Below are 19,842 nucleotides of genomic sequence, written 5' to 3'. Positions count from 1 at the left end.
TTGTTTTCACCACATCCTGAGAAGGTATCAGTAAACAGAGCATTCTGGTTGTCCACCTGTCATCCCTTGCTCGACCTATGTCACCAGTCCATCATCTCTTCCTGTCATATAAATACTTGATGACATACTTTACTCCTATTCTTTGGAGTTTATTGTTGGTTATTTCTTGCAGACTACCTTTCCATTGCCTTCTGTACAATATTCATCACACACACACACATACACACACATATAAAGGTATACACATATATTAATATATACACATATATATCTCTGGATAGATTTTGACTAAACAAAGAAAATATTCATATTAGATAGCATACACATATATATTTACATTATAATACTTTTCCTTGCTTATTAAATGTCTAAAGATACACATAACTTATATATACATGTATACGTATGTCTTTATTACAGTGTATTAATATATTTTTGTTTGCCTGTTGCATTTATGAGTTTTGTGAGGGATTGTATTGAATAGTTACCTGCAAGATAATATAATTAGGTCTCTAAATGTGTGAAGTGTATGAGAAGCTTACAAGGCCAACAATGGACATAGCCATCATCTACTTTTTTATCCTCCTATAAGTTATTGTACCCAAAGACACCAAAGCATAGATTTATGAGCTGGGAAAATAACTCCTTGTATCTTTCACAAGTGAAACTGCAAAATCTAAAGCATAGATCCTGAAGTGAAGATTCAGATATAGCACCACTCAAAAGCAAGTCTCTTAAAATATATAGGCACAAAGACTGAGTGATTTGAACACTGCTTTTGTTCACAAACCCCCATGTTTTATATGTGGGATTTCCCGGTTCCAGAGAAAGCACTGGGATAATAAAAAAGCACATATCACAGAGTGTGGAGCTAAACAAAAATGCCTTAAATAAGAACTAATCACTGTGAGGACACATCCTGGATATGTTAGTTAATTAAAGTTAAAGATATGTGTGTTACCTTGTTCCCTCCTAAATGGGAAGGGTATTTTTCACTTGAGTTACAGAATTCTGAAGTGGGAAGGGACTGAGCTCCCATCTACTCCCTATTCACATTCTCAAAAGACCAAGCTGAATATCCTCTTGCCATCTCCCTAATACCCATTCTGGAGTATAGGTATGGTTTGTTTTAAATCAATGCATGATGGTAAAAATGGAGCCCATTAATCTGTACATAAAGATCTCTGGCATATTAACATTTTAAAGCATAATGGTATTTTTGTTTTTATTGGATTTTTATATATTTTGTTAATTTCCCAATTACATTTTAATTGATTCAGTCCTCACTTGGGATTTTTGGGGTTGCATGCTGCCCAGAGGGGCCATGTGTCTGACATCTCTGTTTTAAGCAACAATTTTTCAGCACATGCATTTTACTTTTTATATATATATATAATTTTATTTTATTAATTTAAGTTTATTCCTTTTTTTAAAAAAAATCTTCATTTATTTTTAGATTGAAATCTTCCTTGTAACAAAGAAAAAGAGCTCAGTAAAAACATTAAGCAGGGCAGTTTTGACTCTGATTCCCAACCCAGTGGGGAAGAGAATGCTTCCCAAAAAACTCACGTTCTGGAGTAAGGCAGACTTGGTTTGTGCTTGGAACACTTCTCACTGCTCTCCCGCTAGCCAATACCCAGCTTTCCTTAAGTCTTTCCTGGCACCTGGGCCTGAATGTCCCTCTGCTGGTGTGGGGGCTCTCCTCAATGCCTGCCATCCCACATAGCCTCCAGAGCCACTCAGTGACATCCCTCATCCATCATCCTCTTGGAGCTCCACTCTCCTAACGCCCTGCCCCAGGAGCTGCCCCGCAAAGCTTTGTGTTACTGCTTTTCTGGGGGAAGACCGCCCTCACCAACATGACTCAAGGATATCAACACATTTTCCCTTGTTAAAAAGGGCTCTCCATGCCGAGATGACACACAGAAGGTCATCCTGGCAGTTGAGACATTTTAAAATCAAGATCCCAGTTCTCACTCTGGTTTAAAGCAAGCAAACTCCTTTAACCCCTCCCTGGCTCCTCTGAACTTTTTATTGAACCTGTGTAGGGCTGGGGATTAGCACATGCACCACTTTTAATTTGCCCTTTTAACTCCTGCCAGGCACCAAGCAACTGGTACCTATTCCAAGCAAACTGATTTGAATTTTGGGTTAAGTCTCAAAAAAGTAAGGGAGATGAGAAGAACTAGCAAACTTCATCCTGCATTCTTGATATTAAAAGCAATAGTTCCTCTCCTTCTTGCAACTTCTTCCAAATAAATGAGAGAGAGAAAATGAGAGAGAAAAAAAGAGAGGGGGAGGAAGAAAGAGAGAAAAGGAAGAGGAGGAGAGAGATAGAGACAGACAGAGAGACAGAGAAAGAGACAGACAGAAGAGGGAGAGACAGAAACAGAAGAGAGACAGAGATAGAGATACACAGAGACAGAGAGAGACAGACACAGAGAGACAAAGTAAAAGGAAAGGTAGAGAGACAGAGACAGAGAAAGAGACAGAGAGCCCTGCAAATCACAAGTTAATGGGTGCAAATTTTAATATGCTCCAATATATTCCAAATACATGGATCATATACAGAAAGTTAATGCAAAGCAAAATTGCTTGTAGTAAACCAACATATAAATCATATGTAACTGCATAGTACATGGCTTCATTTTGCAGTTGCTACAATAGCCCAAACACATATGTTAGGGTCAGGTTCTATACACTTCCAGAGGAAGTGTCTGGATCTTCTCTTGGGTCCTACACTTTTTCAGATATTAAGTATTCAAGAATCTTGGGGGGTAGTTTGGGCTAAGAATTTGAACATTCTCAGTGGCCTCAAAGCAGTCCGATCTAAGGCCAAGTCTGATCACTGTCAACCTTTTAACTCAGTTATACATCTGTTGTTTGTTTTCCTTCCTGCTTCTTGCCCAATATATTTTCATTGTCCTTGTCCTAGGCCATCACTCCTAGGTTTAGGTCTCCTGCTCAGTCCACTCTGGTTTTGCAACCTAGCTCTGAGGTAAAAAGAACAGGGTCCTCAGTTGCTTCCTGTTCCTACATGGCATCAGGCCCTTCTTTTTTGGATCGGGAGGTATGTTCTTATGTTCAGTCATTTAAGTGATGTCTGACTCTTTGTGACCCCATTGGATTTCTCTTGGCAAATGGAATAGTTTGCCATTTCCTTTTTCCAGCTCACTTTGCAGATGAGAAAACTGAGGCAGAGTTTAAAAATGACTAGGATCACATGGCTAGTAAGCTTCTGAGATGGATTTGTACTTTTGTTTTCTTGTCATCAGGCTTGGTACTGAACCCGCTGTACCACCTATATGTATTTTTATAAATAAATAAACATATATATATATATATATATATATATGTATCTTCAAGACCTACTTCCTGCAATGAGAAACTCCATATAGTGTCTTCCTGGCTACTAGAACCCATTCTCTGTGTCTGCAGAGCTATATTTATCTCCCTGGTGTCCTAGGCTGGAAAAATTATTCACTATGATTTTTTCTTTTTTTTTTTTTTCTGTTAGATTTTGCATCACAGCTTGGACAGATATTCTTTCTAGGTTTTTGTTGAAGTAATTGCTGGGAAGAGCTGAGTTATACTGCTTCCTCTTTCTCTGCATTTTTGCTAGTATTCCCTTCAAATATGAACTCAAATGACTATTGCCTTGGAAATTGCACATGTTGCCTATCCTCTCCTGCTAATTTCAAAGGTTTGTTGGTGTTTATCTTCTTCAGATAAATAGTATGAATAAATAGAACTTTACTTTGAATACACTGAGCATTGGTCTCACAATTCTTATTGCATACACTGCCATCTCAGGTCAGTAGAATTTTTTCCATGCCAGCTTTGGCAAGTGTTACCACACATCCCTAGCTAGCAATTTCTATCTTAATGCTTTTCAGAATGTTAGTTTTTCATTAGTCATCGATATTTGGAATTTGGCTCTGTTCACATAATCTTGGAACAGATTATGTAATTCAGTGACAGCCTACTTCAAGGCCAAGAACTCTGATTCTTGTTAGTTTTGTTACCCTGAACTGACTTTTCAGGAGGGAATATAGCTGTCTCTAAGCACAGCTTCTTCCAGAACCTAGCTCCAACAACTATATTATTATCATGCAATGTCATTTTTTTCCTTTATTCTGGCACATTCCTATCCCTATACATATGTGATCATGTATTGCTGATCCAAAAAAAGAAAAAAAAAACTATTTCAAGAACTCTTAGAATCATTGGAAGGGATCTTAGAATTTCCTTAACCTAACCCACATGTAAAAAGGAATCCAAATTCCAGTATAAATTCAATTCTAAATTCTTCCCATTCGATTTTGTGCCCAATTCATTTTCTTCAGTGCTTGTCTAAATTATGTATGTTTCAGTGAGTTGCTTTTGTAGCTGTATATTATAGCCTGAACAGTCATTTTTTATCCCCCCCTTTTTTTTATAAGTGTGGATATTAAGCTAATTTTGGATTATATGAATTTCATTGGAGAGGCTTTATAGAATGCCTAGACATAAAATAAATAATGTCATTTGCAAATAGGAGTATTTGGAAGACTTCACCAACTATAACAAATTCCTCTGACTTAGACTCTACTCTAGATTTCCTTCATGAGAGTGTTGGATACCTTGAGCAAATATTCAAAGTCCTGCCATATGCTTTACTTGATGTAATGGTCATGTGGTTGTCAAATGATATCTTTGTAATATATTTTAAGCAATCTTGAATAATTTTTCATATGAACAGAAGATTCTATATTTGAATCAAGATTGTAAACTTTGTTCTACTTTATCAAATAATAATTTTTATAGTTGACAAACAATAAGTACAGTGGAATTTTGTATTCACTACATCTTTAAGTTAATTGTATGACAGTAAAGTTGTGTATAGAATATAACTTGGGAAACTTTGCTTTCTTAGCAAGAATATTCTTGTTCTCTGTGACTATTAGTCTCGTAAAAATTTTTATAAATATGGGAAAATGGGCATATGTGTCAAGAGTTGTTGATATTTTCTTGGTTTCCTTTTATTTATTTATTTTTTTGTAATGATAAGGTGTGTGTGTTTTCCATACCATTGATATCTTCCTTTCCTTCAAATACTTTGAGAATTGGTCCCTCAATTCTCTCAAACTAGGGTCACCTCGATCGCAGATCTCCTCTGTGTTCTTGGTCTGTTCCAATTGCATTTCCATTTCACTGATGTGTGTGTTCTCTCCAGCACAAAGTACACCTCATTTATATTTTCTCATTTTCTGCAGATTCTTGTCCATAGACCATATATCATCCATATAGGATCTGCTTAGCATTCCAGAGGCATTACTCTAGGTTACCAAACATTTCATAAGTAGTAGTGCAGCATATAAGTTGTCCATCTGTTATCTTTCCCTCTTGTTACATATTAATTCATGTCTTTTCTCAATCTTATATATTTACTGGACGCTATTTTTATGCTACTTATTATAGTTGAGTCATCATTGATAATAGGCTGTAACCTTTTTGTATCCACTGTGAATCTCTTCTGGGTCATATGAAATTTTGATTCATCAAAGATTATATTCCTACTTGGTTTGCATACCAGTAGAATATTGGTAAGAAGATGGTTTGTAAGAGTGTATCAGAAAGCAGCTTGGAAGTGTGAAAGCACTACATGATTTCTCAAATGCATTTCAGTCTGCTCTCTTTCTCCTATTAAATTCTGGACCCAGTCATTGTTCACCTCCCAATTCCAATGAAAAGATATATAGAATAATTACAAACTCAATGCATTGTCCAACCAAATATATGTAATGGCGTGGTCCAGAGGTACCAAATATGCAATGTGCCATGCACCTTTTCAAATGTGACCAAATCAGATTAAAATGAATTAGGAAATATTTAACAAAGTAAATGAAAACACAATAAAACATAGATAATATATGGTTTATTAGCCCCCATTTTTATTTGAATTTGACCCCATTGGCTGGACAATTGCCATTCTTTATCTGTTTTTTTTTTCCAATGCAAATTGTTAAGCAAGTCTTTTTAATGATTCTCTTTGAGGAAACCTTGTATTCTGGGGTTTGATGCAATTAGCATTCTGCCCATCTTTGCAATGAAGTCACTATAAAATTAGGTAAATAATAGCACCTCCCTTTGATTGTGAGAATCAAACGAGATAATATTTGTAAAGTGTTTAGCACAGTGCCTGGCATATGTTAGGCACTATGTAAATGCTAATTATTATTATTATCATCACCATCCAAAGTCTATTGGATTGTTATTATTACTTATTACTTAACTAACTTATTACTATTACTTATCACTACCTTATTACTATTAGTAACTTATTACTACCTACGGAAGTATTTAAGATAGCCATCTATATGGTTTCTCTACTCTTCTCTTTTTCTGTAATGCTTTCTTCTTACTGTCAGGTCAATCTTCCTTAAGCACAGAAATGATAATGTCATTCCCATTCTCAAAACTCTTCAGCAGATTTTGTCTCCCTGTTGCTTGCTCTGTAAGGTACAAAAATGTTCACTTGGCTTTCCAGGTGTCCCCCAATTTGTGACATTGGTGCAAACTCTTCCTGTTATCATGCCCTGAAAGAACAGGGAAGGGCAACGGGCATCCTTACCCACAAATACAGATTTTTTATGGAAAACATACGAATAGAAGGCCCAAAGATAGAAGGCCCTTTGGATCACAAACTATCAGTGCCATACTTGCAAACACTCTCTCGTCTTATTCCTTGTTTTCTTCCTTTATTCTTGTTGACTCTATACAGTACAATTATGAGGGGCTTCTACAAAGGGAAACATGACAACATGCCATTGCTCCTTGCCTTTAAGTTGGCTGGCCTATGGTTACCCCCACTGGTGGTGAAGTGTTTGGGTACTTCCTGCAACAGCAGCTGCTGCTGCTTCCTTCAGAGCCCTGATCTTGCTGCTTGCCCTGCTATGCAAGACCTTCCCAGCCATATCACATTCTCATCCCCTCCTACTCACATTCAAATAGATTTCTGGATATCCTAAGAAGCAACATGATGAACTAGGAAAACGTTGGACTTGGGAGTCTGGAGAGATCTGCCTCTAATATTTTCAAGTTGTGGGACTAAATTAAGTCCCCCAGCTCTACTGGTCTTTATCTGGAAAATAAGATAATAAAACCAGTGGAACCTTCCTCAGAGGCCTACTGTAAGAATCAAATGTGATAATATATATATAAATTATTTTGTAAATAATAATGTTAATTATTACATCAATTTTCCCAGCTCCAAATCTTTATTCATGATGTTCCCCATACCTGGAAAAAAAACAAAAAACAACTTCCTTACTTTTTATTCTTACTCATCATACAAAATTCAGGGTGAATGTCCCTTCTTCCCTACAAACTTCATCAATTTTCAAGTGTCTCTTCTAATGTGCCACGATTTTTTGTTCTGCAGCTCTCACATGCATATCTTTTTTCTGTTTGAATTACATCTATTTGTGAATGTATTATCATCACCTCATCCTCCATTCAAGGGCAAGTTTCTTGTGATCAGGGTCCAATTCCTCAGAGCCCAGCACATGGTAGCATTAATTGAATATTTTAAAGTTCTAAAATATTTGATAATGATGATGAAGGAAAGAACTTTTAAATTAGGAAATAACTGCACTTAAGATACATAAAAAGTATTATTTCAAATAGTAGACAATCAGTTTTTATCCCTTGTTTTCTCTAGTACAGGCTGAAAAGAAATAGCTTTAAAAAGATTCAGTTGTATTCATGACTGGCAGGTCCATGATAGGTTATTAAGGGAAAGCATATTGTTTTTAGATACATCCCTTGCCTTTGAGGTTGACATCAGAAACAACAATGATACCTTCAGTGTCACTCAGGAGACAGAACGCTAAGACTGGATGGCACATGAGTCTGTCCCAATGCAAAATTTTCTAGTACTGTTTTTCAAACTAAATAGACTTTCTCTTGTCGGAGTGTCCTATAAAACTCCAAAAGTGAGTTAAAAGAGTCAAGCAACTTCAAGATTGAAATCTTCCAACTGTGCCTTCTCATCAGCTGCATCTTGCCACTAGACTTATTTTTAATGCTACTTAACAGTCCCAACATTCCTTAATAATGGAGTGCGGTTCTGCCCTTGCTCTTTTGGCATCAGAAGGCTCACTCATCATTAGAGTTGAGCCTTTTTAGACTGGACATGTCCCTAAAATGGAGAATCCCTCCCCCATACCTAAACAGCTGCTGTGTAATAAACTGAAGTCAGCAGGGCAGAGGAAACATTATAAGGGCACAAAGGTGCACCATTTGGAAGTTTCTGACATAGTTAATGATAAGTGAGGAGGGGGAAGCAATAAACATTATACAAAGTATAGTATAACTAGTATAACTATTAGGTAAATGATAGATAGATAAGATAGATAGATGTTTAGATGGATAGACACAGTGACAGATAAATATTTAAATAGACAAGATAGATGTTTGGATGGATAGAGATATTTAGACACACAGAGATACAGATTTAGGCAGATAACTATTTAAATAGATAAACTATTTAAATAGTTTAGATGGATAGATATTTATATAGGTGTTTAGATGGGTAGATAGACAGATAGATATTTAAATAGAAAGAGATATTTAGACAGAGAGATAGATGTTTAGATGGCTAGACAGATATTTAGATAGAGAGATACATATTTAGATAGACAGATAGATGTTAAATGTATAGATATTTAGAGAGATATATTTAGATAGATATTTAAATAGATAGATGTTAAGATGTATAGATAGATAGATATAGATAGATAGATAGACAGATATTTAAATGGATAGAGATAGATGTTTAGATAGACATATAGATACATATTTAGACAGATAGATATTTAAATAGATGTTTAGATGATAGATAGGTACATATTTAGATAGATATTTAGATATACAAACAGATATTTAGGTAGACAGATATTTACATAGATAGGTAAATATTTAGATAGACAGCAGACAGATATTTAGTTAGATAGATAGATAATCATAGAGCTAGTAAGTATTGAAAGTGAAATTAGAATTAAGGGTTTTTCTGTCTCCAAGTCCAATATTTTTGCCACTACACAGCTGCTTAAAAAAAAAAAAAAGATTACTACAGAGTTCCAGAGGCAGTCACTGCCCAAGAAGACCCCATAGAACTTGGAAACCTATGAAGGGGGCCATTTAGCTACAACTAGGAAAATTTTTTCTGGGAGCCAAGAGCTTAAAAAAAAAAAAAGACTGCTAATTTTCTTATGCACTCATAATTTAAATGTGTCACTGTTCTGAGTCCCACTGTTTTTAGGCTTGGGACTATTCTTTCAAAGTTTAGAGAGGAACAAAATAATCTATATTCCATCTCTATTCATATCTAACCTGTGATATAATATTTATAAAATACTTTGCTAATCTTAAAGCACTAGACAAATTATAGCTATTACTGCCATTTGGGCAGCTAAGAGCAGTAGATAGAATGTCAGGCCCAGAGTCAGGAAGACAACTTCCTGAGTTCCAATCTGATTTCAGGCACTTACTGTGTTGTTGGGAGCCTCAATCTCTAAGCTGATTGGCAAAGCCCAGCACTGAGATCAAATGTGCACAGCACTCAGGCAGGAACAATATCTCCTTCTATGATTCTCATTAGTGGACTACTATTTCCTATATTATTTATAATTGGCTTGATTAAACTTTATCTAAAAAGATCTGGTGACAAGGGGAATTGGGCAAATTAACTAGAAATGATTCCACATGCATATTCTGTCCTAATAAAACTAACTAACCTCTCACTGAGACAAATGATAAAAGAGAGAACACTATGGAAAGCATTGTCACTATTGGAGAGAATCCAAAGGTCCAGGAAATAATGGTGTTTACCAACTTAGACTCAGAAAAGATCAATATATCTAGGAACCAAAAGATGATTAAAGTATAACTAGGAATTGCCCTAAATGCCTATGTACACGGTTCCAAGTCAGGGAAATAGAGGAATCAAACAATCCATAGAATTGACAAAAAAGACATAAGTAAACTAACAAAATTCACTGACAACCTTGTATGACATTTACCTTTCATTATTGGCTTCACATAATGTAATCAATAATTAGCACTTAACCATAAAAAAACTTACTCAAATATTAAATGTCAAATGTAGTAACATATAAATGTCAATAAGTCAGGCACATGTCTGAAGACTATGTTGAGCTAAAGAAAAGTATATGATCGTAATATAGTATAAAAATAAAGCCTGAGAGAAGTGGGAACATCACTTCCATCAGTTCCTCACTCAAACTACCCCACGACTTCTGTCTTCGTTTGACGGCAACCCTATTCCTCCTGCTCAGCCCCCTGGACCCCCTGCAGAGGCTGGACCCCTGCACTGTGTGAGGCTGTCCAAGTCATTTAACCCTGTTTTCCTTAGTTTCCTCATCTGTCAAATGAATTGGAGAAGGAAAAGGCAAAGCACTCCAGTATTTTTGCCAACAAAACTCCAAATAGGATCATGAAAAGTTGGGTATAACTGAAATGAAGGAACAACAACAACAATAACAAAATTGCTACTATTGCAATTTTTATACAGCACTTACAATCAGTAGAATTCTCAGTAAGTAATATTAGCATCATAGGATTTCTGTACTCTGACTTTAGGAAGAATATGGAAATACTTAGGAAAAGGCACTTTGCTTTTTCATTTGTAATAAATAGAAGCATCAGATTTCAATGGGAAAGTCAATTTAATTCTGCAAACATTTATTAAGCCTGTCTTATGTGTAAGGGAGTCTGCTATGTTTGGCAATAAAATGAAAAAATCACAACAGTCCCAGCCATCAAACATTTTACTTTGACAGGGTAAGGAATCCTCCTAATCCTTCCCATCACCCCATATCCACATAAACAAAATACATACAGAGATATAGATATAAAATTCATAATTTCCTAATTCCATATAGCTAGATAATTGGGTTAAGAAAAGTCTCTGATTTGATACTGATCCTCAGATTAATTTCCCCAACTATTGGTAGGGTTTTTATTGTTTAGTCTCTATACCCTTTTCATTTTATGTTTATTGCCCACTTTCCTAGAATTTATGTCCTCAATTACTTTACCTGGAATTCTTGAACAGATCAGCTATTTATTGATCATTACATAATGTCTGGCTCTACCCAGTCAGACTAAAAGTAGTTAAATGCTCACCAGACAAGAATGAATCTCCAACTTCAATTCAGAAAATAACAAGTCTGATATAGCATTAACACTCTACACGATTTTTAAACAATGTTGAAAAGTCAGTTTTGTGACATCATACAATAAAGGTGAGTTAGAGTTTTGGGTCACTAAGATAAGCAGAAATCAGTCCTCATAGGCCATTTTGTGGACCCTCCTACCATAATACAAAGTTATTTAAATAACTGCATTTTGTCTCTTGGGATTGGCACAGCCATAACAGCTTAGTTGGCAGCTCATTTGTTTTGTTACTGATAGCTGTCTGAACCAATCAGGACACAAATAATCTTTTTTTTTCTACCACAGCAGTCTCATGTTCCTTTTGATGAGATTCTAGAGAAGTCATGGGTAATACTTTCCCTCTATGCTGGACCTGCTTATGTTTCAGTTGTGCAAGGTCAGGTCTTAATTTAACTACCAACTGGATATTTAAATTTAGATACATGAAGGGACACATTGGCTCATGGGGCACTATTTCTTTTGGTTAGGAAGTCAGGCCCTGGATACGAATGACAAGATGATGATGATTCCAAAAGGTGAGAATATGACATACTTGATCCGCACCTTGTTCACTAGCTTAAGGGGCAAGTAGTTTCAAATTGGAAATGTAACAAACCATGTACAGACTCAGGTGTCCTCTTCCTGAATCTCTGGGTGGATCACCTTAAAGGCTTGAATGCTGAGGACGTGTTCAATTATAGAATGACGCCAGAACTGGTTTGTTTTTAAAACACCAACCTAGAGGGGCACTTTTCACTCATATAATTAAGCATGTTCCAGAGATGTGTAAGGGTAACAAATCTGTGTCAGATACAATTTTGATCAGGCCGCTTTTTTTCTTCCTAGTGATTTGTGATTATTTCAGACTTTGAATAATATTAACAACATTTGGGGATATATACATATATATATATATATATATATATATATATATATACATATATATATATATATATGTGTGTGTGTGTGTGTGTGTGTATATATACACTTTATATATTAGATGTGTGCATATATTCATATATATGCATATACATATATGCATATTATATACATATATATATATATATAAAGGAAAAAGTTTTTAATCAGTGTTAGAAATTGTATGTGCACTGAATCTTTAGAAAGAAATTAAGGTTCAATAAAATAAGGTTCAATTAGATAAAACTGTACATTTCCTATTTATATAAGACTTTTTAATCTAGTTGGAATGATTTGCTACCAAGTTCTAAATCAAGTAGAAATTTCATATTCAATTTGCAAGTTTTTATTTATTAAAAATAATAGCTAGGATTTAAAAATAGCAAAGCACTTTACTTAAGTTATATCATCTCGCTTTATTTTCACAACAATAATAGTAGGTACTGATATTATCATTCCCATTTTAAAGTTGAGGAAACTGAAGCTGAGCCAATTAAGTGACTTACCCAGGGTCACAGATAGTAGTAGGATTTTAACTCAGATCTTCCTGACACTTAAATCCAGGGCTTACTCCATCTCCCTCCCCACCCAGATGCCGTTCTAGCAAGCTAGTATTAGGTAACTATTTTTCCTGAGCCCATATTTCCTAGAGCTTAAATTCTTAGATCTATATTTCTCAAGTACTTTGCAAAAGGGAGTTAAATATAGATCATTGAATATTTCACTTCTTTAATGTTTCAGCTGAATTTTCACAAACATCAGTGATTATATTTTAAAAGGAATTTGTTTAAAATCTTTCTTTTTCCGCTGTAATATTTGGATAATTGTATTATTCAATAGACTATATTTCCATATTAAGCACTATTGCTAATGTCCATTAGTTTATGTGATGTGAAATAAGCCTTCATAAATCTGGAACTATCTATTTCAGCTACATTCAGTTATAGTAATTGAACATAACACACTGTTCCTAACACTCTGGGGTCAGAGAACTAGTAGCAAGATATTCTTGGGAAGAGTTCCTGATTCCAGATCATGATTCCTTCTTTAGTGATTTTGGATTAGTTAAACAGCAGAATGGGAAGTACTTATAACCCTCTTTATAGAAACCTGATAAATTAAACTTCACAAAAGATGAACGAGAAGTTAAATATTTTCTTTAGAGAGAGATTTATGATGTGATTTCTGTAAACATATAGTTCTCCTAGCATATTTGGGACATAAACAGCTTTTCAGAGGCAAAAAGAGTGTAGAACCACAGAGCAAAAACATTTTCCCTTGCCCTTACTACTAATTAAATTATACTGTCAAATTAAATTGTAGGTATCTATGCACTTGGCAAGAATGGACCAAAAAAGGGGGGGTGTTATAGCTTCTTTTTCTTGACTAATAAGACATGTATACCTGTCTATATGCTATCTCTGTAGTCCTGACAAGTTCTCGCTATGTAAATTAATACCTGTCAATCAAATCATGTTTTTTTTTTTTTGTTTGTTTTGTTTTGTTTTGTTTTTTTAATATACTTACCATTTAAGAAAATCTTGTAGGACATTTTTTGTTCAGGTTTTTGTAGGTAGAATTTTCTTAAAGTAAGTGCTAGCTTGTGTTACTAAATTTTTGCTTTAATGTCTTAATTTGCTCTCCTCTGTCTGCCCTTCCCCCTTAGCCTGTCTAGACTCCCCCAGGGAATCAGAGTGCATGTGAGGATAAGGCTTCTTCTGGTTCTGTTATATCCAACAGTTGTCTTATTTTCCTCCTATAATCTCATTTGGCTTCAGTCTCAGAAAGAGTACATGAAATTTCACTGTCTGAAGTAGGAACTGGGATTAAATCAACCCAATACAAGAGTATATACCTGGTTTCTTATTTTTTTAAATTATAATTTTTTATATACAAAACATATGTATGGGTAATTTTTCAACATTGACCCTTACAAAAACTTCTGTTTCAACTTTTCCCCTCCTTCCCCCCACCCCCTCCTCTAGATGGCAGATAGTCCCATACACGTTAGATATGTTAAAGTATATGTTAAATATAATATATGTATATATATTTATACAATTGTCTTGCTGCACAAGAAAGATTTAGAAAGAAAGAAAAAAACCTGAGAAGAAAAAACAAAAAAGCAAGCAAACAATAACAGAAAGAGTAGAAATGCTATGTTGTGGTCCATGCTCATTTCCCAGTGTTCTTTCTCTGGGTGTAGCTGGTTCTGTTCATCAATGATCAATTGGAACTGATTTGGATCCTCTCATTGTCAAAGATAGCCATCGTCCATCAGAATTGATCATCATGTAGTATTGTTGTTGAAGTGTATAATGATCTCCTGGTTCTGCTCATTTCACTCAGCATCAGTTGATGTAAGTCTCTCCAAGCCTCTCTGTGTTCATCCTGCTGGTCATTTCTTATAGAACAATAATATTCCCTAACATTCATATGCCATAATTTATTCAGCCATTCTCCAACTGATGGACATCCCCTCAATTTCCAGTTTCTGGCCACTACAAAAAGAGCTGCTACAAACATTTTTGCACATATGGATTCCTTTCCCTTCTCCAATATCTCTTTGGGTTATAAGCCCAGTAGTAATATTGATGGATCAAAGGATATGCACAGTTTGCCTGGTTTCTTATTTATCTAAGATTTAGGAAAGAAAGCAGTACAAGAAATTAAAAGTAAATTCTTACAGAAGCCACATGAATGACCTGGAGAGTAACAGTGTTATATCTGTTCTTTTATAAGACCACATAAGTGTCTAAGACATATCTCAAAAGACTTTAAAGAATGATTTGTCTTATATACTTTTTCTTTTTTTTCTTTTTTTCTTTTTTGCCTTAACCTAAAAGTGCAATATTTTCTCCCTCTAAATCTCTGTAAGGGCCTGCTAGTTTTTTAGGAAGGAATAGATCAGTTCAATAGAAATTGCTTTTTTTATTGGAGAAACCAGACAATCCTAGAAGGGAAAATGTTATTGAAACTGAGTTAAAATATCTGGGGCAAAATTGAAATTCAGATCTTATTGACCACAAGTCTAGCACTTGTCACCTAGCTTCCATAGAGTCAAGAAGTACTTGCCTTTCAGACATTCCTTCCTGTGTGACTATGGTCAAATTATCAAACCTCTCAGTACCTCCAGGAAACTCTGTAAGACAATTTATGAGCAAGCTCCTGACTTATATTGATGGAAGAATATTCCTCACTTGGAGTTTTATACCTGGATGAAATCAAAGGTACAGATTAAAAAAAAAAAAAATTAAGGGCAGCTAGGTGGTGCAGTGGATAGAACACCAACCCTGAATTCAGGAAATCCTGAGTTCAAATCAGGTTTCAGACACTTAACACTTCCTAGCTGTGTGACCCTGGGCAAGTCACTTATCCCCAGCCTCAGGGGAAAAAAATTACATATAAATAGACAAAAATGACATATTAAAACCTTTTTCTTAATATAATTATTTTAAGAATAGAAACAAACCCCTTTGCTCTAATTTTTCTCTCCCAACATAATTCATAAAAACCGTATATTAAAATTAAACAAACTTTAAAAAAGAATGGAAACAAATATTATTAATATACATAATCAATCCTTTTGATTTTTTTTTTAGGGTCATCCACCTGACTTCCAGGAGCTTGATCAAATCAAAGTCAGCTTGAAGGTAAAAACTTTTTATCCCAAGGTTTTAGGCCATATCAGAATTTAACATGGCTAGTCCACTGCAGACAACTCATGTTTGTACTTTGTTATTCAGAGACTCAGGAACAGATTCAGTTTAGTGTAAACTTGTGACATTTGTTGCCATTCATTTTATTCTTCATCTCCCTAAATTAAAACCAACTATTCCCATTCGTACCCCTCTGTGTTTTCCATGATGTTCTTAGTGGACATTGGATATTAGTTAATAAGATTTCACATTTCCTAAGAGAATTTTAATTGAGACCCTTATGGATTTGAAAAGCCTTCTAGATCCAGAAGACAGGCTTTTTCTGGTAGAATTTCTGCCATACAACAGGTAGCAATGAAATGAGAGATAGGGCTTTCTACCATGGCAGTAGCTACCAGTTCTTAAGACTAGCCCTGCCCAAGACTGTTCCAGTTTTGACAGAGAAGGTAAACAATACCCCTATTTAGACACATTCAAAATCTTTAAAAAGTGGCTATCCAATTTAAATGAATAAAGGATATAATAGTTGCCATGCAGACTTAGGAAAGATAGGGGTCTTGCTCTCTTAGAGAGACATGTTGGAAACATTTTACTGTGAAGTTTCATAGCTTTTTCACCTTCCTCACTAGCAAGGAGATATTAACTAGGTTTGAAGCCACTTAGAGAGTCTGATGAACAGAAATGTTATGTACTCTTCATCACTCATACATAATGCCTTGGAACACAGTCTCGCTCCTCCTGACCACTTCAGTCAGGCCCCGGCTGGAATGCAGATCCTTTTTTTGGACAGTTATGTTGAGGCTTTGCTCTGAGACACAAAGGGAAGGGTTGAAGGCTACTCTAGGACACCCCAGAACACCCTACGCAACACAAAGCCCTGTTACACGGGGCCAAAAGGGAAGATTTATGTGTCCCCGGAAGATATTTTTTATTTTTGGAAGTTATTGCTGACAAGAGCTGGCTGTTAAAAGCAAGAGCCATGTGTGTTTTCCTTTAAAGGTAACAGACTGTAGGATGTTTTCCTGAGACTTTTGGATTTGAAATTAAAAACAAAGGTTTTCTCAGCTTCATCCACACTCCCGAAGAACACCACTGAATGCTAAATTACAATCTAGAGTCCTGGATGAGCTAGCTGAACTATCTGAACTATCTAGCTCTTATATAAGTGCAGAAATCTGTCTTTAGCCAAGAAACTTTCATTCTCTGCTATAGCCTTTTCTTTTTTTAAAAAATATGTGAATTCAAAATCTTGGTTATCCTCTTGGAAAATGGGATAAATAAGTGAATATTGCTATTGGGTAATAAGATCTAGTTATTAGAACCCCTTAGATTAAAATACTAATAATTGGCATTTAAATAGTGCTTTAAATTTTTCAAATGTATATCATATTAGTGGAGCATCACAATAGCCCTGTGAGATAGGCAATGTGGCTTTTGTCACTGTTATTATTTTTTTGTTGTTTAGTCATGTCTGACCTTTCATGACCCCATTTGGGGTTTTCTTGGCAAACATTTGGGTTTGCCATTTCCTTCTCTAGCTCATTTCACAGGTGGAGGCTGAGGCAAATAGGATTAAGTGATTGGGCCAGGGTCAGACACCTAGTAGTCTGAGGCCAAATTTGAACTCAGGAAGATGAGTTTTCCTGACTCAGGCCTGGCATTTTATCCACTGAGCTCCCTAGCTCCCCATATAATAATAATAATTATTATTATTATTACTATCCCCATTTTATAAAGAAAATTAGGCTGAGGGGTAAATCTCACACAGCTTGTATTAAAGATGGGATTCAAATCTAGGTTTTCCTGACTCCAACTATAGCATCCTATCTACTATGTTCCTTTGCATCTCAAAATGACCAAAGACCAAGATGATTGCTACAATTTTATGGTGAGTCAACTCATCATAAAATTGTTTACAAAAACATTAGAAATAATCTCTCTCATATTAGGTTAGTTAGAGGGATGGTCTAAAATATAAGTGTCATATACATGGGCCATTTGCACTCCTAAATGCAACTCACACCAGATTAAAATATAGTCTCCATCTGCTTTAATGTGTTGGCATATTAATTGACTAGTTAAAAAAATCTGTAAACACATATGGTTTCTTAAATCAATTTGTGGCCTGTAAAGATCCTCATGTATGGTTTAGTGGCCCTTATATTTATTTGAGCTTGATACCACTGATCTAAAACACCACAAAATGCTAAATTACAACTGAGAGCCTGAATGAGTTCATTCCTTTTGTTCTATTTAAAATGATTTGACACAGGGACCCTGATACTCAGATACCATGTTGGATCTAAATGAAGCACTTATAAGTTAACAAAAGGAGGTGAACTTTGTCCTAACATAGCAAAAATTTGTGTGACAGAGGAATAGCATTTTAGCATCTGAAGCTAAGACTTCCTTTATCTTCCTATGAAATGCATCTGTTCAGCATAGTCTTCAGTGTGGTCTTCACACATCAGGCTGAAAGCAGCCTCTACTATACTCCTTAGGTGGCCAGGAAGCCATATTCACATTATCAGAGACCATCAGAAAGCTATGTCAAGACAAGTACAGCTTGGGTTCTCCTCCACCCCCCAGGCCAATCAAGTGATAATTTTCTTGATTTTTCCTAACCCCTATAAGGCATTGGGGGAACCCTGGTAGGTAATAGTCCTAAAACAAGTACTTTAAACTCAAAAGGTTGAAATATCTCAAGAAGTTGTTTGGCACGTTCTGGGGCAAGGGAAAACACAAATGACTGTCCCCACATGGGATATGAACTGAATAATTGTCATCAGTTCATTTCATTATCCCTTTCATCCTATTATCAGCATCTACTGCCCACATAGCTTCCTATAAAATTCAGAATCCCACCAGAAAATGTGAAGGCAGTCTGTAGATGTGGAATTCATTAAACTTAAGAATCAGCTTTGCCCTGTGCTATCTTCCAATTTGAAGATAAAAACAGCAGTCTGGGCACTGTGTAAACAACATTTCTGAGGTTTCCCACAGTCCAGCCCTTTTCTCCAGTGAGATTCCATCCTAAGAAAGCTCATCCAGTGAGAGCCTGAGGTCTACTCAAGACTAGATTTAAACCTGTGATTTAAATAGGTGAAAGGCCCTGTATCCCATTACTAATCCCCTGGGCCTGCTATCACCACAGCAATATTAGTTATAATGGCAACATGCAATGCCACCGGTTTATGTTTATCAGCTAATTGTGCCACCTGAAAACACTGGTGCTTGTCAGTTAGTCAGTCCGTATTTTCTTAATGTCCCTTGTGTGAAGAACCATTTGCTTTGGGGATGAAGGAGGGAGTAGGATAAATGATATAAAATAACATGGTCCTAATCTTCCAGGAACTAATCACCCAGGGGTGAGACTTACAAAACATAAACATGTGAACACATCTTATTAAGTGCAAGTCCAAATATAGTGAGAACAGTATAGGACAGAAAGGGTGAGAGGACTCACAGTAAATGAGCAATCAAAAAGTGGCAGGGAAAATCAGGAGAGATTTGTTTGGAATAATTTTTATTGATATCTTTTGTTTTTATGTCCAAACATATTTTAACCCCCATTCCTACCCTGAGAACTACCAGTGCTAACAAAGTTAACAAAGCTAACAAAGAGACAACATGGGCAGGATAGTGTAGGGAGAAGGGGAGGCAGATAGTTTAGTTAAAATTAACCAACACATCTAGTGGAATCTGGCAGTATGTGTAACATACCCATAATCCCCTCCCTCTGCAAAGAAGGGAGGGGCCTTTTCCCTGGGGCCAAGTTTGGTCATTATAATTACATAATAGCTTTTGGTTTGAGATTTATTACTGTCTTTTCCATTTGTATAATTGTAGTAATTGTGTTGTTTTTCTGATTTCATTCACTTCACTCTATATCAATTAATGTAAGTCCTTCCATGCTGCTTTATTTTCTTCAGGTATATTTCTTTTTGTACCATAATATTCCATTGCATTCATGTACCATAAGTTTTACAGCCTTGGGATGTGTTTGCTAAGAAAAATTTAGAAGCTCATATATGAAAGGCACTGC

At 35.6% G+C, this 19,842-nt stretch overlaps 1 protein-coding gene across 9 annotated transcripts in view; it reads left to right on the top strand.

The window, feature by feature from the left end:
* ASB15 (ankyrin repeat and SOCS box containing 15) overlaps positions 1–19,842 on the top strand; it is a 55,420-nt gene that overhangs the window by 11,097 nt on the left and 24,481 nt on the right. For 4 of the 9 annotated variants that reach the window (XM_074268103.1, XM_074268100.1, XM_074268101.1 and 1 more), the window contains exon 2: positions 15,741–15,791. The gene's annotated coding sequence lies outside the window, so the exon portion shown is untranslated. Of the gene's footprint in view, positions 1–3,624; positions 3,704–11,668; positions 11,757–15,740; positions 15,792–19,842 lie in introns of those variants that run through there. The other 5 variants (XM_074268104.1, XM_074268106.1, XM_074268102.1 and 2 more) reach the window with 4 other exon arrangements.

The sequence above is a fragment of the Sminthopsis crassicaudata genome, chromosome 5 (genome assembly GCF_048593235.1).
Source record: "Sminthopsis crassicaudata isolate SCR6 chromosome 5, ASM4859323v1, whole genome shotgun sequence".
Classification (NCBI taxonomy): domain Eukaryota; kingdom Metazoa; phylum Chordata; class Mammalia; order Dasyuromorphia; family Dasyuridae; genus Sminthopsis; species Sminthopsis crassicaudata.
Note: the sequence above shows the minus strand (reverse complement) of the source record. Positions and strands in the feature narration are given on the sequence as shown.